Genomic DNA, 25,992 nt, shown 5'->3' on the forward strand with positions numbered 1-25,992 from the left:
GGATACTTAGGTATCCCTCGCAGCGAGTTCAATACTTCATCATCGGAGGCGATGAATAGGTCCCTAAGTACCCACACAATTAATTCAGTAACACAATAATTGTGAAGCAATCTCAAACAGCAGTCTCACAGTCACATACCTGAAACTGTGATGGTAACTCATATATATAATGGCACAAACTGTTGTAATAACTGATTCAAATAATTTGCTGCTTACTTACACAATTTCTGCGTAGCGTCAGTGGGAAAGCACCCTAAACTAACCATATGCTTCTGTGTTTACACGAGGCCGAGGAAGCTTCAGCTTGCTTTATGTTGAAAGAAATTGGTTGCCAAATTATAAACAATGGCACTTTTCATTAAGGAACTTTGTTTAAACAGGAACTGGCTTTAAAACTGAAAGTTAATTTTAAATATATATTCTGCTTATTATATATGGGGAGATTTATCAAGCCTTGGAGAATGATAAAGTGGAAAAGTTGCCCAATGTAACCGATCAGCTTCTAAATTTCACTTATCTAGCAAAGGGGCCTATTCATCATCGATAAATGGCCTGGTAACCATGCGGAAACACTAGTCATCATCAGGTGTCCAATAGGACCCCCTGATATTCAGCAAACTCCGAAAACTGAAAGTTTTTGAAGTTTGCTGCCGAGAACAAGCGCCATCTTCAGATGGCGCTTGCTTTCGTTTCCCCGCTCCTTCCTATGGGAAGGAGTTCCGGGGATGTGAAGAGGGATCCAAGCGGATCCCTCCACCGCCTTCTCACGGACTCCCCGGCGGCTGTGCGCATGCGTAGCCGGGCCGACGGGGAGGACGTACTGTAAGTAACGCAGCTACTTCTGTAGCTGCGATACTAACCGAGGGGACAGCTGCTTCTCGGAGTAGACATGTATGGATTATGTTGTATTCTGCATATATTTGTGTAAGGAGTTTACAGTGTGTATTCTTTTATTATTATTATTATTATTATTATTATTATCATTATTGTTATTATTATTATTATCATTTTTATTATTGTTATTATTATTTTTTTTTTATTATTATTTTTTTGCATACATTGCGTCAGTACTACCAGTGTCAGAGGAAGTATTATTTTGACAGTGATTCTTTTTTTAAATTTTTTTTAATGCAACTGTACACTGTTAGCGATCATACCCATTGGCATTTACTACATGCATTTTCTAGTGCTTATGATGCTAGTAAAGCACATGTAAATGGGTCTGATATTGGAACCCATGGTTTCAAATACCAATATATCCCAAGCATTTATATTTGTGTTTAGGTGCATTGTATAACTTTTTTCTTCTTTTTTTTTTTCAAACATTTTTATTCTGCCTCCTATATATTTTTATATTTCACACTTACTATATGAATTTGAGTCTTTTGTGTATGATCAATGTCAGAGGGGTGGTTTACAATTTTCAAACCAGGGTCAAGCTCAGGTACGCCTAGCCTGTGAATAATTATAGTGTTTGGGGAATATTGTTACACTGTGGGGATTCCGCTGTGAAAGCTGCATGTGGTATTATGACAATGGGGTCGATATGCTGTAACAGTGTAGCAGCCTCCAACCATTGCCTATCGACTTTGCCTATATGAGCTTAAAAACACACCTGGCGTATTTTTTCACAAATTCCCAGCGTTCGATCACTCATCTGACATCTCCCTTAAAAAAATTATTCCTATCTCGGTTTAATTAATTCGTTATTTTTAAATTTGGTCAGACTTCAATCAATGCTTATTTCTTTTCGTGAGTGTTTCTGATGTTTTAAAATAATGATAAAAAAAATATATATATATTTGTATTGATATGTTTTAGAGGTGGGCTAAGATCTTTCAGAGTTACGTGCTGAATGTTGCTATATTTGTGTGAAAATCTGTCCCCCAACTGAAGTTACTTTAATCAACAAAAAAACCTATTCATGAACACTATAAACTGCAGTAATTTGTGATATATATGAAAGTGTGTTATTTTCTTTTTTTTCTCGCTTTAAATCCAAATTTAGAGCTATATAATTAGTTTGTACAATATCATGTTAAAAAGCTTTAACGAATAAGCCACCCCTTACATTTATTTTATTTGTTGATGTAATTATATTGTCATCTACAGTATGATGTAATACACTGACTGCTGTGTGTGGAGTGTTCAGTAGAGGGCGCTGCAGGAGTCACAGAAAACCATAGATTAGAAAGAGTATTATCAACATTCCTTGTGTGTGTTTCTGTTCTTAAACTGTATTGCAGGTTAATAAAACAGATAAATAAGCCATAAAACACTACATACTGCATAATAAGTTGATAAACAAATGTAGTACATATTGATAGTCCTGCTGCTAACATATTTTTTTTTTATTTAGGTTACCCTTGTTAAGAGTTAAAGTAAATACAGTATTAATAAAAATACATATTCTGAGGTAAAATAGTTCTTGTACTGATAGTGTGACGTGTGCTTCATGATAATTTGATGTAATATATATTTATGTGTGGAATAAATATATACTAATTGTATGGATTTAAAAAAAACAGTTGTGAGGTAAAAATATAAAGATGATTTAAGTTCAACTTCATATACAATATATATTGTATTTCGTATCATAGTATTGTACATATATGGTGGTTTGTCTGAGGTAAAAGCTGCTTATAGAAAGCGCTAGAAATGGTTGGAGAAGGGGGTGGAGTGAAACAGCAGAGAGTGATTTGGTGAGAAAAAAGGGCCAGGAGAGAATAAGGATGGCCATCGATGGCGATTGTGACACAAACCATCAATGGCTGGTAACTATTAAGTGTGGTGCCATCGATGGTTTTACCATAGCTGTATTTACACATGTGCGGCTACAGGCTTTGCTTCTCACAGAGAGCCAGAGGCAGGGCTGAGCTGTGAATGACAGGTCAGCCTGTGAAATAGGCGGGACATCACATTCCCTAGTGTGTTCGACCTCGTTAACAACAGGACCCGAGTGGGGGGGTGCCGGCATCGGCAAGTGTATGCACACTTGCAGATGCCGGCAGCGACAGAGCAACGGTGGGGCCATGTTGCATTCAGCAACATGGCCCCCACTAACGATATCGCCTATCGGACCTGCATGCAGGTTCAATGAAGGATGATGCTGACGGTGCATGGGAGCGTGCAGCGACTTAGTGGGTACACGCTGACCGATGTGGACGATATGTCAGCCGGTCCGCCGGATCAGGCAACATATCGTCTAGTGTGTACTCAGCTTAAGAGGCGGGGTGGCACAGCACTGCTGGCTGAGAGCCTAGCAGCCCTGTGCAGCAAAAAATTACCGGGGGGAGCGGGAAAAACAACCATTGGGCATACAGCTACAATTGAAGGCGGGAAACCATCTGGTTCCCTGCCATCGATGGTAAAAGTATAAACCATCAATGATTTTGAATCATCCATGGTCGATGGCCATCCCTAGGACAGAGGACCTTATTCAGAGTTGGTCGCAAGCGCCGATGCGCTCGTAACCGTCTCGATGGTTTATCCTGCGCAAATGCAGCGGCTGCACTGCGCGTGCGCAAGCCCCGGAGCGACAGAGAAACTCTGTCGCTCCGGAGCTCGCTACCAAAGGGACGGCTGTCGATGTTGATTGACAGCTTGCCCCGTTTGGTAGGTGTACCGGGGGGGTGGTTTCCAAAACGGAGGCGTTCCTTTCCGAACGCTTACCGTTTTGTGGGCGGCCGCACTGACATCATCAGTGATGTCAGTGGGGAGCTTCCTGCTCCATCAGAGCAGAAAGCTCCCTGGGGCTTACGAGTGCTCAGATCCAACCTTAGGGTCTGCACGTAAGATCACCATCGCGACCATCAACCTTGTCGGTCGTTAAGCTGTGGGTGGTAGCAGCAATAGCACCAGCAGCAGTGAGTAAAAGAAAGCACTTAAGAGATAGAGGGCCTCATTTATCAATGAGTTTTATTATTCACAAGGAGTGATAAAACTTGCGTATGAAAATGGTGCTCCAGCCAATCAGCTCCCCACTGTGATCTGTTTGAAAAATGACAGTTGGGAGCTGATTGGCTGGAGCACCATTCATCATACACAGAGACATCTATTACTCGTTGTGACTAGTGATAAAACTCATTGATAAATGGGGCCCTCTGGAGAGAGACAGTTTACACAATGGAGGATAGTTGTGCAAAGTGTCAGACTCATTTTTATAATATATCTCACTCCAAGTGTCATTGGTAAAATGTTTAGATTATAAAAGGATACATTTTTATTACAGGTTTCCGAGACTAAAAAAAAAATACACACCAGGGTTATTAGAGGGTTCTTTGCGGGACCTTCTGAACTATTAATCCAGGCACCTAAATATATTTGTATATATACATCTGGTTGAGGTGGTATCATTTCATTGTTCAATTAACCATATGCAATTGTATGTACAGTACACCACAGTATATTGAAAAAGTTCTGTATGTAGTAAGATGCATATTGTAATTTGTTAAGTACATATTCATATATAAAGAAAAAATAAACATTTATATCATACTCAGTGTGTGTTATTCCATATTGAGGAGGCGTGAGGGGTATCGGAGGCCACACAAATTCAAGGAGGTAAATATATAACAGGTTAATTTTATTATCATACTATAGAAATAATACCAAAATAATCAGAGGGACAGGATATGAACAGGACTACTAAATTAATTTATATAACGTGTTAACTACACCATATTACGTACTGTAATCCCTATTAATATTTTGGGTTTTCCCAAGTAGACCCATACCGAATACCAATACTTGGGTGGAGGCACTGATCTAAAAAGGTACACTACTTAACATGAGGCTAAGGGTGGGTACATATTAGGGGTGTGCACCGGCCACTTTTCGTGTTTTGGTTTTGGATCTGGATCTTTCTTCGTGTTTTGGATCTGGATTGGTTTTGCCAAAACCACCCTTCCGTGTTTTGGGTTCTGGGTTTTGTGTTTTGGATCTGTATTTTTTTTAAAAAAAGCATAAAAACAGCTAAAATCACAGAAGTTGTGGGTTTTTCTGCTCCTATGCTATTATTAACCTCAATAACCTTATTTTCCACTCATATCCAGTCTATTCTGAACACCTCACACCTCACAATAGTGTTTTTATGTCCAAAAGGTTGCATCGAGGTAGCTGGATGACTATGCTAAGAGATACGAGTGGGCGGCACAAACACGTGGTCCATCTAGGAGTGGCACTGCAGTGGCAGACAGGATGGCAGTTTGAAAAACTAGGCCCCAAACTATACATAATGCAAAGAAAAAAAAGAGGTGCAAGATGGAATTGTCCTTGGGCCCTCCCACCCACCCTTATGTTGTATAAACAGGACATGCACACTTTAACAAACCAAACATTTCAGCGCCAGGGTCTGCCACACGACTGTGGCTGAAATGATTGGTTCGTTTGGGCCCCCACAAAACAAGCTGGCAATTAATCTGTCCCTGCACAAACTGGCTCTACGGAGGCAAGATGTCGTCCTCATCCTCCTCATCCACCGATTCCTCACCCTCTTCAGTGTTGTGTACATCCTCATCCTCACAGAGTATTAATTCGTCCCCGCTGGAATCCACAACCACAGGTCCCTCTGTACGTTCTGGAGGCTGGTCTCCCTGGAAGAGTTGATAATTCATTTTATGAACATCATCTTCTCCACATTTTGTGGAAGCAACCTCCTATGCCTTTCGCTGACAAGGTTCCCGGCTGCACTAAACACTCTTTCGGAGTACACACTGGAGGGGGGGCAACTCAGGTAAAATAGAGCCAGTTTGTACAGGGACCTCCAAATTGCTTCTTTTTCCTGCCAGTACAGGTACGGACTGTCTGACATGCCTACTTGGATGCTGTCACCGATGTAATCCTTTAACAGACAGACGCACGCTTGTCGCTTTGAGGATGCAAGTGCGGCTACAGCCCACACAATTCACAAAGACAGAAAAAAGAAGGAATATTTTTATTGTTTGTGTAGCACACTTTGAGGGTGTCACCACCCTTTAACAGACAGACGCACGCTTGTCGCTGCTGCTTTGAGGATGCAAGTGTGGCTACATGTGGTATTATGACAATGGGGTCGATATGCTGTAACAGTGTAGCAGCCTCTAACCATTGCCTATCGACTTTGCCTATATGAGCTTAAAAACACACCTGGCGTATTTTTTCACAAATTCCCAGCGTTCGATCACTCATCTGACATCTCCCTTAAAAAAATTATTCCTATCTCGGTTTAATTAATTCGTTATTTTTAAATTTGGTCAGACTTCAATCAATGCTTATTTCTTTTCGTGAGTGTTTCTGATGTTTTAAAATAATGATAAAAAAAATATATATATATTTGTATTGATATGTTTTAGAGGTGGGCTAAGATCTTTCAGAGTTACGTGCTGAATGTTGCTATATTTGTGTGAAAATCTGTCCCCCAACTGAAGTTACTTTAATCAACAAAAAAACCTATTCATGAACACTATAAACTGCAGTAATTTGTGATATATATGAAAGTGTGTTATTTTCTTTTTTTTCTCGCTTTAAATCCAAATTTAGAGCTATATAATTAGTTTGTACAATATCATGTTAAAAAGCTTTAACGAATAAGCCACCCCTTACATTTATTTTATTTGTTGATGTAATTATATTGTCATCTACAGTATGATGTAATACACTGACTGCTGTGTGTGGAGTGTTCAGTAGAGGGCGCTGCAGGAGTCACAGAAAACCATAGATTAGAAAGAGTATTATCAACATTCCTTGTGTGTGTTTCTGTTCTTAAACTGTATTGCAGGTTAATAAAACAGATAAATAAGCCATAAAACACTACATACTGCATAATAAGTTGATAAACAAATGTAGTACATATTGATAGTCCTGCTGCTAACATATTTTTTTTTTATTTAGGTTACCCTTGTTAAGAGTTAAAGTAAATACAGTATTAATAAAAATACATATTCTGAGGTAAAATAGTTCTTGTACTGATAGTGTGACGTGTGCTTCATGATAATTTGATGTAATATATATTTATGTGTGGAATAAATATATACTAATTGTATGGATTTAAAAAAAACAGTTGTGAGGTAAAAATATAAAGATGATTTAAGTTCAACTTCATATACAATATATATTGTATTTCATATCATAGTATTGTACATATATGGTGGTTTGTCTGAGGTAAAAGCTGCTTATAGGAAGCGCTAGAAATGGTTGGAGAAGGGGGTGGAGTGAAACAGCAGAGAGTGATTTGGTGAGAAAAAAGGGCCAGGAGAGAATAAGGATGGCCATCGATGGCGATTGTGACACAAACCATCAATGGCTGGTAACTATTAAGTGTGGTGCCATCGATGGTTTTACCATAGCTGTATTTACACATGTGCGGCTACAGGCTTTGCTTCTCACAGAGAGCCAGAGGCAGGGCTGAGCTGTGAATGACAGGTCAGCCTGTGAAATAGGCGGGACATCACATTCCCTAGTGTGTTCGACCTCGTTAACAACAGGACCCGAGTGGGGGGGTGCCGGCATCGGCAAGTGTATGCACACTTGCAGATGCCGGCAGCGACAGAGCAACGGTGGGGCCATGTTGCATTCAGCAACATGGCCCCCACTAACGATATCGCCTATCGGACCTGCATGCAGGTTCAATGAAGGATGATGCTGACGGTGCATGGGAGCGTGCAGCGACTTAGTGGGTACACGCTGACCGATGTGGACGATATGTCAGCCGGTCCGCCGGATCAGGCAACATATCGTCTAGTGTGTACTCAGCTTAAGAGGCGGGGTGGCACAGCACTGCTGGCTGAGAGCCTAGCAGCCCTGTGCAGCAAAAAATTACCGGGGGGAGCGGGAAAAACAACCATTGGGCATACAGCTACAATTGAAGGCGGGAAACCATCTGGTTCCCTGCCATCGATGGTAAAAGTATAAACCATCAATGATTTTGAATCATCCATGGTCGATGGCCATCCCTAGGACAGAGGACCTTATTCAGAGTTGGTCGCAAGCGCCGATGCGCTCGTAACCGTCTCGATGGTTTATCCTGCGCAAATGCAGCGGCTGCACTGCGCGTGCGCAAGCCCCGGAGCGACAGAGAAACTCTGTCGCTCCGGAGCTCGCTACCAAAGGGACGGCTGTCGATGTTGATTGACAGCTTGCCCCGTTTGGTAGGTGTACCGGGGGGGTGGTTTCCAAAACGGAAGCGTTCCTTTCCGAACGCTTACCGTTTTGTGGGCGGCCGCACTGACATCATCAGTGATGTCAGTGGGGAGCTTCCTGCTCCATCAGAGCAGAAAGCTCCCTGGGGCTTACGAGTGCTCAGATCCAACCTTAGGGTCTGCACGTAAGATCACCATCGCGACCATCAACCTTGTCGGTCGTTAAGCTGTGGGTGGTAGCAGCAATAGCACCAGCAGCAGTGAGTAAAAGAAAGCACTTAAGAGATAGAGGGCCTCATTTATCAATGAGTTTTATTATTCACAAGGAGTGATAAAACTTGCGTATGAAAATGGTGCTCCAGCCAATCAGCTCCCCACTGTGATCTGTTTGAAAAATGACAGTTGGGAGCTGATTGGCTGGAGCACCATTCATCATACACAGTGACATCTATTACTCGTTGTGACTAGTGATAAAACTCATTGATAAATGGGGCCCTCTGGAGAGAGACAGTTTACACAATGGAGGATAGTTGTGCAAAGTGTCAGACTCATTTTTATAATATATCTCACTCCAAGTGTCATTGGTAAAATGTTTAGATTATAAAAGGATACATTTTTATTACAGGTTTCCGAGACTAAAAAAAAAATACACACCAGGGTTATTAGAGGGTTCTTTGCGGGACCTTCTGAACTATTAATCCAGGCACCTAAATATATTTGTATATATACATCTGGTTGAGGTGGTATCATTTCATTGTTCAATTAACCATATGCAATTGTATGTACAGTACACCACAGTATATTGAAAAAGTTCTGTATGTAGTAAGATGCATATTGTAATTTGTTAAGTACATATTCATATATAAAGAAAAAATAAACATTTATATCATACTCAGTGTGTGTTATTCCATATTGAGGAGGCGTGAGGGGTATCGGAGGCCACACAAATTCAAGGAGGTAAATATATAACAGGTTAATTTTATTATCATACTATAGAAATAATACCAAAATAATCAGAGGGACAGGATATGAACAGGACTACTAAATTAATTTATATAACGTGTTAACTACACCATATTACGTACTGTAATCCCTATTAATATTTTGGGTTTTCCCAAGTAGACCCATACCGAATACCAATACTTGGGTGGAGGCACTGATCTAAAAAGGTACACTACTTAACATGAGGCTAAGGGTGGGTACATATTAGGGGTGTGCACCGGCCACTTTTCGTGTTTTGGTTTTGGATCTGGATCTTTCTTCGTGTTTTGGATCTGGATTGGTTTTGCCAAAACCACCCTTCCGTGTTTTGGGTTCTGGGTTTTGTGTTTTGGATCTGTATTTTTTTTAAAAAAAGCATAAAAACAGCTAAAATCACAGAAGTTGTGGGTTTTTCTGCTCCTATGCTATTATTAACCTCAATAACCTTATTTTCCACTCATATCCAGTCTATTCTGAACACCTCACACCTCACAATAGTGTTTTTATGTCCAAAAGGTTGCATCGAGGTAGCTGGATGACTATGCTAAGAGATACGAGTGGGCGGCACAAACACGTGGTCCATCTAGGAGTGGCACTGCAGTGGCAGACAGGATGGCAGTTTGAAAAACTAGGCCCCAAACTATACATAATGCAAAGAAAAAAAAGAGGTGCAAGATGGAATTGTCCTTGGGCCCTCCCACCCACCCTTATGTTGTATAAACAGGACATGCACACTTTAACAAACCAAACATTTCAGCGCCAGGGTCTGCCACACGACTGTGGCTGAAATGATTGGTTCGTTTGGGCCCCCACAAAACAAGCTGGCAATTAATCTGTCCCTGCACAAACTGGCTCTATCGTCCACCGATTCCTCACCCTCTTCAGTGTTGTGTACATCCTCATCCTCACAGAGTATTAATTCGTCCCCGCTGGAATCCACAACCACAGGTCCCTCTGTACGTTCTGGAGGCTGGTCTCCCTGGAAGAGTTGATAATTCATTTTATGAACATCATCTTCTCCACATTTTGTGGAAGCAACCTCCTATGCCTTTCGCTGACAAGGTTCCCGGCTGCACTAAACACTCTTTCGGAGTACACACTGGAGGGGGGGCAACTCAGGTAAAATAGAGCCAGTTTGTACAGGGACCTCCAAATTGCTTCTTTTTCCTGCCAGTACAGGTACGGACTGTCTGACATGCCTACTTGGATGCTGTCACCGATGTAATCCTTTAACAGACAGACGCACGCTTGTCGCTTTGAGGATGCAAGTGCGGCTACAGCCCACACAATTCACAAAGACAGAAAAAAGAAGAAGGAATATTTTTATTGTTTGTGTAGCACACTTTGAGGGTGTCACCACCCTTTAACAGACAGACGCACGCTTGTCGCTGCTGCTTTGAGGATGCAAGTGTGGCTACATCGCACACAAGTCACAAACACTTTAAAAAATAGTTTTTTATTTTTTGGAGCACTTTGAGAGTTACACCACCCTTTAACAGACAGACGCACGCTTGTCGCTGCTGCTTTAAGGATGCAGGTGCGGCTACAGCCCACACATTTCACAAAGACAGAAAAAAAAAGAACAATATTTTTATTGTTTGTGTAGCACACTTTGAGGGTGTCACCACCCTTTAACAGACAGACGCACGCTTGTCGCTGCTGCTTTAAGGATGCAGGTACGGCTACAGCCCACACATTTCACAGAGACAGAGAAAAAAAGAACAATATTTTTATTGTTTGTGTAGCACACTTTGAGGGTGTCACCACCCTTTAACAGACAGACGCACGCTTGTTGCTGCTGCTTTAAGGATGCAGGTGTGGCTACAGCCCACACATTTCACAAAGACAGAAAAAAAAGAACAATATTTTTATTGTTTGTGTAGCACACTTGAGGGTGTCACCACTCTTTAACAGACAGACGCACGCTTGTCGCTGCTGCTTTGAGGATGCAAGTGCAGCTACAGCCCACACAATTCACAAAGACAGAAAAAAAATGAACAATATTTTTATTGTTTGTGTAGCACACTTTGAGGGTGTCACCACCCTTTAACAGACAGACGTACACTTGTCGCTGCTGCTTTGAGGATGCAGGTGGAATCTAGACGGGATTTGGAACCGGGGACACACTACTTCCATCAATTGTCTAAATCCCACTGCACTAATGGCGGATACCGGACGCACGTCTAACACCAACCTAGCAGTCAAGGCCTCAGTTATACGTTTTGCTTCAGGATGACTGCTGTCGTACTTCATCCTCATCGCTAGGAACTGTTGGAGGGTCAATTGTTTAGTAAAAGTAGTGATGTTCCTACTTCCTCTCTGGGATGATGAACAACTCCCAGCAGCAGCAACAGCACTAGGAGGAAGTGGTTCTTGATCTTTCCCTATTTTATTTTTATCGGAGAAAGTTTGGTCCTCCATTTATGTTATATTGATATATACGTGCGGCTAAAGCGCACACAAACACAGAAAATATTTTTTTATTTTTGCTGGAGAGTAGTGCACTTTGTGGGTTACACCACCCTTTAAGAAATGAGCCAGCCGGCTCTTTACTTATGGGACACAGGCGCACGCTTGGCGCTGCTCCTTTATTGATGCACGTGCAGCCACAGTGCACACAATTCACAAACACAGAAAATAATTTTTTTTTTGGTTTGGACTGGAGTGTACTTTGGGGGTTACAGCACCCTTTAACGGTCAAGCCAGCCGGCCCTTTACTTATGACACAGGCGCACGCTTGGCACTACTTTGTTGATGCACGTGCGGCTACTGCGCACACAATTCACAAACACAGAAAATATATATTTTTTGGGTTTGGACTGGAGTGTACTTTGGGGGTTACAGCACCCTTTAACGGTCAAGCCAGCTGGCCCTTTACTTATGACACAGGCGCACGCTTGGCACTACTTTGTTGATGCACGTGCGGCTACTGCGCACACAATTCACAAACACAGAAAATAATTTTTTTTTTGGTTTGGACTGGAGTGTACTTTGGGGGTTACAGCACCCTTTAACGGTCAAGCCAGCCGGCCCTTTACTTATGACACAGGCGCACGCTTGGCACTACTTTGTTGATGCACGTGCAGCTACTGCGCACACAATTCACAAACACAGAAAATATATATTTTTTTGGTTTGGACTGGAGTGTACTTTGGGGGTTACAGCACCCTTTAACGGTCAAGCCAGCCGGCCCTTTACTTATGACACAGGCGCACGCTTGGCACTACTTTGTTGATGCACGTGCGGCTACTGCGCACACAATTCACAAACACAGAAAATATATATTTTTTTGGTTTGGACTGGAGTGTACTTTGGGGGTTACAGCACCCTTTAATGGTCAAGCCAGCCGGCCCTTTACTTATGACACAGGCGCACGCTTGGCACTACTTTGTTGATGCACGTGCGGCTACTGCGCACACAATTCACAAACACAGAAAATAATTTTTTTTTTGGTTTGGAGTGTACTTTGGGGGTTACAGCACCCTTTAACGGTCAAGCCAGCCGGCCCTTTACTTATGACACAGGCGCACGCTTGGCACTACTTTGTTGATGCACGTGCGGCTACTGCGCACACAATTCACAAACACAGAAAATAATTTTTTTTTTGGACTGGAGTGTACTTTGGGGGTTACAGCACCCTTTAACGGTCAAGCCAGCCGGCCCTTTACTTATGACACAGGCGCACGCTTGGCACTACTTTGTTGATGCACGTGCGGCTACTGCACACACAATTCACAAACACAGAAAATATTTTTTTTTTTGGTTTGGACTGGAGTGTACTTTGGGGGTTACAGCACCCTTTAACGGTCAAGCCAGCCGGCCCTTTACTTATGACACAGGCGCACGCTTGGCACTACTTTGTTGATGCACGTGCGGCTACTGCGCACACAATTCACAAACACACAAAAAATATTATTTTTTTAGCACTTTGGGGGAGCACCCCTGATGGACAGAGCACCCCCTGGACAACACTACAGCACCCCTTTAGGACTGGGACACTGAACAGGACTTTGGAGTGGACACAGCCCCTATGGAGAACTGACTGCACAACACAGTCCAGCCAGCCCCTATGGACTTTGAAGTAGTGGACACAGCCCCTATTAACAACAGCAGCACAGCACAACACAGCCAGCCCCTATGGACTTTGAAGTAGTGGATAACAGCAGCACAGCGCAGCACAGCACAGCACAGCACAACACTACTCTGCACTACACTACACTACACTACACAGCCCAGCCAGCCCTAACTCCCACCCTCCCTCTTCACTGTCCACAGCCGAGTGAGAAAATGGCGCCGACGCAGGTACCTAATATAGGATCCAAAACCCGCGAGACTCGGAAGGCGGGATGATGACGTTTTGCCTCGATTTCAGATCCGAGTCAGGCAGGAAAAGTCGAGCCTGACTCGCATCGGCCTCGGATCGGGGGGGCTCGGGGGGGTTCGGATTTCAGAAATCCGAACCCGCTCACCCCTAGTACATATATACACCAACCAAGTTAATCAGTAACATAAGGTCCCTTTATACATGTAAAAAGGGGGGGTTACATATATGTCTGGAAAAGCAAATTGTTTATGACTAATGTGTATGCTTAGTTTTAGTTCTGGATTAAAATGTGACTGTTAACCTTCCGTGAACCAGGCGGAAAAAATCAACATGGCTGACCATGTGGGGTATCTCATACCCCATGTCATACTTCACCATGTAGTATACTAATTAAGTACAACAGTAATTTCGACTGTCATAACATGGATTATTGGGCCTGATTCAGAGCCGGACGCTCTTTCAGAGCACTCGCTCTGAATCAGGGCAGCATTTTTTTTTTTTGGAACCAGCCTCATGGCCGCTCGCTAAGCTGTGGGTGACAGCTTTTGTGAGAGGCCAGGTGATGGCCGCGATGGTCGGGCTTGTGACGAGACCCTTGTGGTAGGGTCTCGTCCATCGCAAGCCCCAGTGAGCTTCAAGCTCTAATAGAGCCGGAAGCTCACTACTGAGGCCGCCCCCAAACGGCAGGCGTTCCTTCCTCCGTTTGGCCAGCCACCCCCCGTGCCCGCCTCCAAAATGGGGCGAGCTGTCAATCACAATCGTCAGCTGCCCCTTTTTGGTGCGAGACCTGTAGCGACGGAGCCGGCTCCGGAGTGCGCATGCACAGTGGGGGACCATCGACATGCGTGCGAGCTTGGTGCGCTCACGAGCGGGTCTGAATCAGGCCCATTGTCCCTTAAGATATAAAAATAAAACAAAATAATAAAAAGGGAATAAAGGGGTTGATTCAGAACCAGACGCTAAGCTGTGCTCTCTAGGTGCCGCGATCGCACTGTCTGGTGTAAGGACACCCTCTATGTCTTAGAGAGCGACGGCAGAGTGAGCGCACGCCGGTGTAAAGACACCCACTTTTCTTTCTTAGCACACGTCATTTCCAGGAAGTGTATGAATAATCAGAACCATCGAGAGCCATCGGAGCCGCACCCAGCGCTTGAGGTAGACCCTACCCCACCGCAAGCACTGCGATCACTGCAGGCAGAAATACAACCTAGTGACGTGTACTATGACTCTTCCATGCTAATTATGCACACCATTAAAACTCTGTTTAGACGCCCAGACACGCCTGCGTTCGCAGCACCACTCCCCCGTTTGCAAGCACCTTCCCCTGTCACCACCCACAAACGGCACTATCTGTCACTCAAAGTAGCGTCCAGTCTTTGTGTTACGAGTGCACGATTCACGATCACAATGACTGGTTCACGCACGCACGCTGTGATGCATACAAATGCGCAGACGGGTGACAATCGCCCATAGCATGCGTCCACGGCTTAGTGTCCGGGTCTGAATCGGGCCCAAACTCTTTAACCATTTTAAACAAGGAAACAAAAATCAAACTATTTTTCACGAACTAAGGGCCTGATTCAGGTGGGATCGTAAGGCTGCGTATGCGCATAAGATGCAATGCGCATGCGCGAACCGGCCACTACGATCGGGAAGTGGGCAGTGACCGTTTGAGGTTGGTGACGAGGGGGGTGGTCAGAGAAATGCAGGCGTGCCTGGGTGTATAAACGCCCCTGCGATAGCATACACTGGCAGAAGTCTAGATAGTGACAGGAAGTTTACCAGTTTGTGCGGTAGGGTCAAGTCAGCCACAACTGCGGATGGTTCCAATGTTACTCGATGTTACCGATGTTTTCGCTGACTTGCTTTATACAGTGGTGGGTGTCTTGGTATAGCGCTGCGGTTCCCATGCGATTGCATTCATTAGCATATTTTTGCGGCAAGTGGGGTGCATGCGAACGCCACCTTGCGAACCAACCTGAATCAGACCCTAAAAGTCTTCTAGTAACAACTTTTTTGAAAAAGATCTTTGGAACACGTTTGTAACACAATTGTTAGTAAAAATTAATCTTATGAACAATTAGAAATAATTGACATCAAGGCAGGTGTTGAAGCAGGTGGGGTTTGAGATGCCCACATGGAATTTACGCAGTTGCACTTGCTGCGATAGCACTTGCCACACTAAAGCGCCATCACTACACAAACTGGCACCGTCGTAACTCCAGCTACACGAAACAACAACTTGTCTGTATTCTTGTTAACAAAAGTTATATTATAGCCTCCAATTTAGTAAAATCTGCGTTTCCCTGGGGATTTTTTGGGCTGGTTGCAAACCGATGTTTGTGATGGAGGCTAGAATGCCAAAAATCGCCAGAAAATCCTCAAGCTACTATTATTTTTTTTAATGTTAGACATATTGCCCCTTATAATAAAATATTGACAGCATATTGATAAACTAAATAAAAATAGCAGTACCCCAATTTTTTTTATGCCCCCATTTGCCACCAGGAAAATAAAAATCCCTCACTACTTGTATATTCGTTCCTGGTTTGTTTGTTTTTTGCAATAGGAATTAAGGAAAAAAAACACAATATGTCACAGTTGTCACTTATTCAGTGTGTTAGGTGCCCCCGTCACCAACCAGCTCGGTCTGCCTAATGGTAACACCAGCAGTCCAGCAGAGAATAATCATGTAACCTGTACGCTGTTGTGCTTCCACCATATCTGTATTTTAATTGTCTTTTTTATTTTAACAATATATTTTTATTTTATTTTTTAACATACAATATAAAGAACATGATATAAGGAGCAACGGAAACTAAGCGTATTGGGGTCACAGTGGGGGGACAGCACAAACTAGATCAAGCAAGGAGGTATATTACCAGTAATGAAACATGCCCCAAGTAGCAAACTTAATTATTTTAAAAGAAAGAAAAAAATCTGATACTAGTAAACATTGCATAGCATAGACTACATCAGTGATTCCCAACCTCGGTCCTCAAGGCACACTAATACCTCTTTTCCACCAAAAAACCTGGGTCCGACCTGGGTTTTCAGACATGGTTCCAACCCAGGTCAGACACCGTTTACACAGCACCATCGATCTGGGTTATTCTCAGGTCAGCTCCGTTCACACTGAACCTGGGTATGTCCTGCTAAACTTGCGAGGTCATAAAAAGTGGGAGGTGACTGCTCCACAACCACCAATCAGCTCATTTTAGGCATGAGCCAGGTTGGATAACCCGGGTTGCGCCATTTACACTGCACCATTACCCAGGTCCATCCTGAGTTTGACCCTGGTAGCTACCTGGGTTGGATTGCCTGGTCACTTGACCTGGGTTATTTTTCAGGGACCCTTTTACACTGAGCTGTGACCCGGGTAGACCCAGCAAAAACCCAGATTTTTGCTCTGGTGTAAAAGGGGTATAACAGTCCTATTTTTAGCTATGTCCATGATTGTGCACAGATGGTTAAATAAAAATAACTGAGGTACTAATTAACGGAGGAATTCATCATTCCTCCTCTCCATAAATATCTATGCCGAAAAGCTGTCATTTTTGCGATGACAGTTTTTAAGGAAATAGATACTTTTCCCTGCCTGCTCTAACTTACCGCAGCTGGAATCAGTGCTGCGCCGTAACGTTCAAAAAAATCGGCGCATGCACAGTACTGCCGACAGCTGCGGTAATTCCGTGTCCTCCCCAAACCAACATCGATTACCTGATGCCAAAATATGTATAGCCTCAGCGCTTCAAAACGGGATACAGTTTAGGATTAAATGTAACAATAAATGCATTAAAATGCTGGTAATTTCTTCAGCTGCAGTGATAATGGCTGCAAACCAATGATATGTAGAAACAGAAGAAAGATTACTGCGCTAAAACAAACAGAAATTTGAAATAGAAAATAGGTAAATAGTAAATAACCTTTCAACACTTGTGAGGTGTATAGGTAATATTCTCAGTATTTTAAAGAAGATGCCATATATGATATAAAACTAAATCTTTTAATAAAGGTAATAAAAAAACACTTTGACACTAAATAGTTCAAATGAATGTCAAATGTGTTGAGAAACAGAATCTTGTATCATTGAAAAACAATAATTATATAGTATAACACTAAATAATTCTCTTTAAACATTTCAAGCATAGATCAATCACAATTCAGAAGCAGCTGTTAGGCAACAGCTCCCTGTACAAGAAGAGACAATGGGCCTGATTCAGAGCCGTTCGCTATTTGTGGTCGCTCGTTTAAAAACAAGGGGTGGCTATTCAAATGATCCGTACGCACATTGCAGTCTGTTCACACCTCTAAGTCTGAACGAGCGAGCAAAACATACGCTCGTTTATTTGTTAAAAACGCCCCCTGGCCGCTCGCATCCTACGTCATGTCCGCTATTTATTAGATTAATCGAGTACATCGACCAGCGTATGAACTGCTCGCTATTCTTGTGGTTGGTGTTTGCTACCACAAATTTGCGAGCAGTTCTGGCTATAAAATAACCCAGTGACGTGGTCAATGACGCTGCTGTTTTAAATATGCACACCCATAAAACGCCCGTTTTGACCTTTAAGCACGCCTGCGTTCGGATCTCCACTCCCCATTTTCAAACACCTTCCCCTGTTACCACCCACATACGCCTCATTCTGTCACTCAAAATAGCAGGCCCTCGCTATATTGCGTACCAACGATTTTCGGCCGCACTGACTGGTTCGCGCATGCGTACTAAAAACCGTACGCATGCGCAGATGTGCAAACATCGCTCGGAACGAGCGTACTGCCGCTAACGAGCGGCTCTGAATGAGGGCCAATGTTTCCTTATTTCTAGTTCACAGAGAAACAGTGTTTCACTTTTTATGTATACCCATAAGGAATCGGCATGACCGGCGGTTCAATTCCCGGCAGCGCCTGGCCGACAAAAGCAGAGTTCCCGGTAGCGGAAGCCCGACAGCGCTGGAAATCCTGATCGTCGCTAAGGTAAGTATAAACTAACCTAACCCCCTTACCCTCCCTTAGGGATGCCTAACCATAACCTCCCCCCCAAGTGCCTAACCCTAATCCCCCGCTAAGTGCCTAACCCTTACCCCCCTTCCCCGCTGCCTAAACCTAAGTCCCCCGGGGGGGTGCCTAACCCTATGTCCCCCCCGGGGGTGCCTAACTCTAACCCTCCCTCCCCCTAGCCTAATCCTAACCCTCCCAGGGGGATGCCTAACCCTAAGTCCCCTCCGGGTGCCCTAAACCTAACCCTCCCCCCCGCGGCTGTCCGCTCGCGGCACCTGGCATCCCTTCGATCGGGATGCCGGGCGCCGGTATGCCGGCGTCGGGGAAATGACAGGCTTCTAAATATAGACGCCGGTCATTTATCCCATGCCGGGATAAAGCAGTCGAGAAGCCGGTTGTCGGGATTCCGGCAGCCGGCTTCCCGATTGTATACCACCCATAACACATCTCAAATAAAACCGCTATAGATAATTTTTATAGCTGCATCCAGCTAGTGAAAAGCAGTAATGAAAAAATGTATATATATTCTTAGATGTTTGTAAAAAAGATTTTCCTTATGTTTATTCTTCCTCAACAGTAGTCTGGCTACCGTAGCACTCCTTTAATGTCCATGAAAATTGATAATATAGAGCCCGTGGATAATAATATTCCCTATATAAATAGGAAGTCACTAGATATTTATATAAAGTGGCACTTTGTGCTTTTCCACAGGGTATTGTATCTTTTGTGTGATATACAGCTTTTTAGAAAGAAGTCCAGTACTAATGCCGAAACTTTAAGACATGTGGCTCAGTTTATATGATAAATCAATCAGCAGCATGCAGGAGTATATCTATTGATGGATGTGTTTATCTGTATATCTCAAATAGAGAGATCATGCAGTCGGCAAAAGATAGGAGTTTAAACACTGACAGTGTGAACTCACTTTTCAGCCGCTGTTCTGCTTGGTTGTTCCTTGGACTCGTGCGAAAGCTGCAAATCAAGCAGGGGGCTGGGGTCGTTTTGGCCTTATCTCTGAGCGGGATACCGATTAGCCCAGGTAAGACTTTGAGTGAGCACCTGGGCTAATCGGTATCCCGCTCAGAGATACGGCCCAAACGACCCCAGCCCCCTGCTTGATTTGCAGCTTTCTCACGAGTCCCAAGGAACAACGGTTCAATTCTCGACAGCGGCTGCCCGACAAAGGAGGAAATCCTGATCGTCGTAAAGGTAAGTATTTACTAACCTAACCCCCCTAACCCTAATCCTCCTTAGGGGTGCCTAACCCTAACCTCCCCACCTGTGCCTAACCATAACCCCCCTCTAAGTGCCTAAACCTAACCCGCCCTTCCCCGCTGCCTAAACATAAGTCCCCCTGGGGGGTGCCTAACCATAACCTCCCCCCAGGGGTGCCTAACCCTAACCCTCCCCCTAGCCTAACCCTAACCTCCCGGGGGGGGTGCCTAACCCTAAGTCCCCCCGGGGAGCCCTAAACCTAACCCTCCCCCCCGTGTGGCTGTCCGCTGTGGCGCCCGGCATCTGAACGATCGGGATGCCGGGTGCCGGCTTCCCGACGTTGGGCAAATGACAGGCATCTACATTTAGACGCCTGTCATTCGTCCCTAGTCGGGATAAAACAGTCCGTCCGTCGGGTTCCAGACTACATCCCGTGTTATGGGTATACATAAAAAGAGAAACACTGTTTCTCTGTAAACTAGAAATAAGGAAACATTGTCTCTTCTTGTACAGGGAGCTGTTGCCTAACAGCTGCTTCTGAATTGTGATTGATCTATGCTTGAACAGTTTAAAGATAATTATTTAGCGTTATACTATATAATTATTGTTTTTCCCTGATACAAGATTCTGTTTCTCAACACATTTAACATTCATTTGAACTATTTAGTGTCAAAGTGTTGTTTTTTATTACCTTTTTTAAAAGATTTTGTTTTATATCCTATATGGCATCTTCTTTAAAATACTGAGAATATTACCTATACACCTCACAAGTGTTGAAAGGTTATTTACTATTTACCTATTTTCTATTTCAAATTTCTGTATTTTTTAGCGCAGTAATCTCTTTTCGATTACCTGATGGGCTGGCCCGGCCAAATGAAGGCCTGACTGAGGAGTTCCACCTCCTGCCACTCTTCTCGGCCGGCATACTGAGATGTGTGGCCATGCCCCCTTTCCCCGTGCGCACAAAGAATGCTGGGGCCGATTCTTGCCATAACCGTCTGTGAGTATATACCCTGAGAAAGTACTTGGAGTTTTACAGAGATGGAGGACACAGAGGGGGCGATTCAATTGTTTTGTGGGCGAAGATAATTAGTAGGCGTAATATCGTGCCTGTACGGAGCAGCAACTGAATTGCTCCATCAGGCACCCAAATAAAAAACAACTGAATCGCCCTCAGAAAGTCAAGGAAGGGGTCAGACCCATTAAAGTCATTGGGAATAACAGTGAGAACCCAAGCGACTACTTTTTTGGTCTACCAGTCGAGCCTTAGTGAATGTAACTGCGGCCATGATAAACCCATAACTATATGGCTGAAGCACACAGGAAAAAAGGAATATTCTACCTAAGAAGCACTCCAATTTGCACCTTTGGTAGAGACATGTATTACTAAATGGCTTCTACTATCATCATATCCAGTGTAGAGACAACAGCTGCAGAAGTAAAAGTACTGACAGCACCACCAGCATGGTAAAGGGTAACTGAAGAGTAGGATGAGGTGGGGCCGGCAACACCTGGTTGGCTGCACAGATTTCGGTGTGCCTGATAGGGCACAGGACGCTCCGGACAGGGCCGGCTACAGGGGTTGGAGCACCCTGTGCCGGCCCTTAAGTAGGCGCCCATACATTGCGACCGAAATTGCGTGCGTGGCCTAATTACCATAGGCCATGCCCCCTACATGACGTTGTTTGGAGGCGTGCCCACATGGCACACCTCCAAATAATGTCAGGCTGGGGGTAAAGCCCAGCCCTCCGTCACTGGCTGGCCTTCCCCCAGCCCTCTCCTGTCAGTGAATGGATGCCGCGCGCAAGCGCGCAGCATCCATTCACACTCCGGGGGTCCGGCACCGCCGCACAGCTGCGGCGGTGGGGGTCCCCAACCTCCCGAACTGACCACCCAAGGGCCACTTTGGCCCACGGGTGGAACAGCGGGACAATACTGTCCCGCTGAAATCGGGATGCTGGGGAGGGGTGCGCCCTTTACAGATGGCGCCCCTGTGCGACCGCACTGGTCGAACACCCCTATAAGCGGCCCTGACTCCGGATGACACTGTACAAGCGATCGTAGCTGCAGGGTGCTGTTCCAAGCACCCTGCTAGCCAGAAGCAAGGGCCGGGAGGCGGTGATTGTGGCACAGCCCTAGTTACGGCACTTCTTACGTTTATGAGTTTGCTGATCTGCCCATGATGCAGAAAATGAAATGTATCTTCATTATACAACTTAATGCTACTTTTGGACCAGCCAGTTCATGGATTTTTACTTTCAATTTTCCCCCTAGAATATTACTTGTTTATTCTTTATTCACTTACTTCTTAAACTATGGGGTAAATTTACTAAAGTGAGAGTTTTTAGAAGTGAGTTTTAGAAGTGATGTTGCCCATAGCAACCAATTAGATTCTAGTTATTATATTTTAGAAGGTGCTATTTAAATGTTACGTAGAATCTGATTGTTTGCTATGGGCAACATCTCTTCTAAAAGTCACTTCTAAAAACTCTCACTATGGTAAATTTACCCCTAAGTATGAGAATAAACAATGATAAGGAAAACTCACGTGAAGCAGAGGAAGAAAAACTATTATATATCTCTAAGAATAACTGTAAGTCATCGGAGATCAAAAGCATTATTTAAAAAAATTACTCTATCTTAAAATGTGATCCCATTCTTAGAAATAACATTCCAAACAAACCTATGGTAATCTACAAAAAGAATAAAAACCTAAAGAACATACTAGTACCTAGCTTTATGAGGAATACACCTAAAAAACAGCCTACCATCAAAGAACAATGGTTGCCAAGTAGACCAGAAGGTTTTTACAAATGTGGGAAAAATCAGTGCATTACTTGTAAACATGTCCATAAGGTGGATAACAAATTTACACTTCCATCTGGAGAGATTCAAATTAATATAAAACAGTTTATGAACTGCGACACTGATTTTGTGATATATCTATTATTTTGTGATTGTCCACTTTATTATGTGGGCCGTACCACAAGGCCCATTAAAAAGAGGTTTTTGGAACACAGGCGAAATGTCATAAATTGTAAAACAAATCATAGTGTATCCAGGCATTTTATAGAATGTCATAATAGTAAAGAAGATTGTTTAAAAATTGTGGGCTTAGAACATGTAAAGAGTACAGATCGGGGCGAAGATCGTTATCAACGTCTATGCCAACAGGAACTGTACTGGATGTTTAAGCTCTATACCATCTCTCCTGAGGGTCTGAATGAGGCGGTGGAATTGAACTGTGTTCTTTAGGAGGGGATGTGGGGCACAGGTGCAGGATTTTAAGGACTATGTGGTCCCACTATCCTGCACAGCGCCCCGCACCACCCACTTTGCATTGGGCACCACCTTATGCCTCAATTTGACATTGCACCGGTCTCTGGATCTTATACCCTATCCCCTGTTATCTATTAGGAGTGTGATTTATATGAATAGCTAAACATACAAATACCAAACGCTCTTATTTCTAAGCACTATTTACATCTAACAAAGGAATATTATTGTTTGGGGGTCAATACTATCTAGTATCTCTATATATAGCACATAGGGGAGAGGGGGTATGTTTCCAGTACCCTTTCCTCATACTAAGTCTTTTTCTCTTTGTGGAACAATGCCACATTACATAGAATGTCTTTTTACATGCAATGTTAAAATTACCTCCATTAGATTTTTAGGAAGAGAAATCTGTATGTATATACTTGTAAAATAATTATTATAATTATCAATATTACATATCCCATTACTTTATATTTTTAGTATTAACAAAATTATATGTGGATTATTTAAGTCCAAAGATGCACCTATGTGTAATGGGTACATCTGTATACAAAGGAATGTTCTATATATTGTCTATACAATTACTAAAAAGGGATACATGTCCCCAGAAATAATAACAATCTGTGTTTATAACAATTATATACTCTTTGGTTGTGGATACCTTCTTATGTTGTGTTTATATTTAAATGCACTTTGAGTGCCAAATGGATTAAGGATTGCGATATTATATAGTGAAAAACTCTGTATAAAAATGTATAAAAATTGTAAAATTAAGATCTAACAATTCCACCTATGATCTCCGAATATTGTTCTATATTTACTAATTGAAAGCATTGTATGCTTTGCCGACTGTCGTCTGCATATTACAGTAAAGCTAGAAGTAAGATTGTAATTGTATTTGTATAGCGCTGATTATTATAAAATCATGTGAGCACATCACTCACAGCTGAATACTATGCTACTCATGAGGAAGTCTCCAGAACCTTTCAATTAACAATTACGAGAGCGGGTACTTATATCAGGAGTATCTGGAGACAACCCTCTCTCATTGCCTCTGACGAAGCTGTGACACACAGGGAAACGCGTTAGCCTCTCGCTGAAGGGTGGTTGATCCAAAGCCATTTGCTAACACCTGCATCTCTTGGAACTGAGTATTTTATCTATACGGGATATCCTGTTGAATCCAATAGTGACCGGCCAAAGTGGTTACTGCACATACGGAGCCTCTAGGACATACTACTAATGTAGGAAGAGCCTGCTATTGATGCAGCATATCCATCCGCACACCATCAGATCTCCTTTCCGGGTGGATCGCACACCATCAGATCTCCTTTCCGGGTGGATCACACCCCATCACATCTTCTTTCCGGGCGGGGTAATCTGCAGACTACAGCTGCCGAGCTTTACTCTATACCCGGCTTAGTCACGCAGCGAGTCACTATTTTGAGCTATATTTGAACTCATTGCCGCTGCAAAATCACGGAATCCAGGGGCGTACTACATCTCCCATCACGAGGGAGTACCTCCCACGGTAAAGATATCACCGCTGACCGCACTGCTGCCCTAAGCCTCTCATCTACCATCTCCACCCGGTGATCATATCAGGGACAATACAGGTATTTATTCCAGGTGATTATCCATCCACCTGGATGTGAGACATCTACCTTTACATCATAGAGGGCTGGTACGGGGCTGCACAGTGACCCCATTCTATCCCGTATTGCTCCCCACCATATCGGGACATTGCCTTGAACATAATTTTCTTATACTCAGCTATTTTGTTACCAACAGAAATAGACACTATTGCCTTTGGAACTGTTTGGATACATATTTTAAACATAAGGATTCTTTAAACTGAACATATGCAAGTTCCTTTTTTCACTGTTTCACCCTTCAGTGGTATTATATGCATAGTCTGTGACTTTTTAGTATTTTTGTACATGTGGGGATTAATTTCTCCTCTTTTTAGTTTGCTTTAAATTGTGTATGTCATTTTATATTCAATACTTGACTTATATATGAATAAATATTTTTTTCCCTATTAATTGAATGCTCCAAGCGCTGCTTATCTTTTTGTGGTCTATACCCCTAATGCTGGGCATACACGGCAAGATAAAATGTCTGTCAGACCGACAGACATTTTATCTGGCCGGCTGCCAGCCGCAGATGTCCGCGGCATACGCTGTGAGAGAAATCTCAGTGTATAGCCCGACATCCGCGCTCCGCCCCCGGGGGAGGAGACATTTCCCTGTTCCTTCCGTAGGAAGGAACACAGGAAATGTCTGTCTGTCGGCCGCGCTGGGCATACACTGCCCGATGCGGCCGACAGTTACCGGGTAAATATCGCATCGGACGGGCATGCTGGACAATCCGGCATGCCCGACCGAGCAATATTTAACCCTCGGTCGCCCCCCCCACGCTACAATTATCGCGGCGATCCGCCGATATCGGGCGGATCGTCCCGATAATTGCAGCGTGTACGGCCAGCATAAGTATGAGAGTGATGTATGGGGTGTTTGAATGTCTCATACAAATATTTACCCAATACCCAAATATTTGTGGGTTACAGCCCGCAGGTCCATGCACTTCTCAATGATTGGAAATCAGTTTAAAAAATAAACACTGATTTCACTGGCCACGGGCAAAAATCTGATTTGCAGTGTGCCATGCACGGTACAGCCAAACAAAGAAAAAAAAACATGCATGGTTTGCAAAAAATACTGTTGGATAACGACTGGAGGCAACATTGAAGGCAGCAAATATGAAGATCCTTCCTCTTTCGCAACAGAGCAGTATTTATGAACCATGGGAAGATTAAGCAAACCAAACAAACATGACTATAGTTCCACTTTATACACAATGTCATTGTGTGTGTGATATTTGCATGGCAGAAAACTAACTTGGATCAATAAACTCCCAGCTAACTTAATAACAATGAACCACTCTTAATCTTAAAAGCCGTATGCGAAACTATTACCTGTATTGTGATAATAACTAATACAAACACAATATGCATTTTAAACACAAAAAAAACCCCAGCATCTAACGATACAACTTAATAAAAATCTTCAATGG

The sequence above is a fragment of the Taudactylus pleione genome, unplaced genomic scaffold (assembly GCF_031769625.1).
Source record: "Taudactylus pleione unplaced genomic scaffold, aTauple2 ptg000647l, whole genome shotgun sequence".
Lineage (NCBI taxonomy): Eukaryota > Metazoa > Chordata > Amphibia > Anura > Myobatrachidae > Taudactylus > Taudactylus pleione.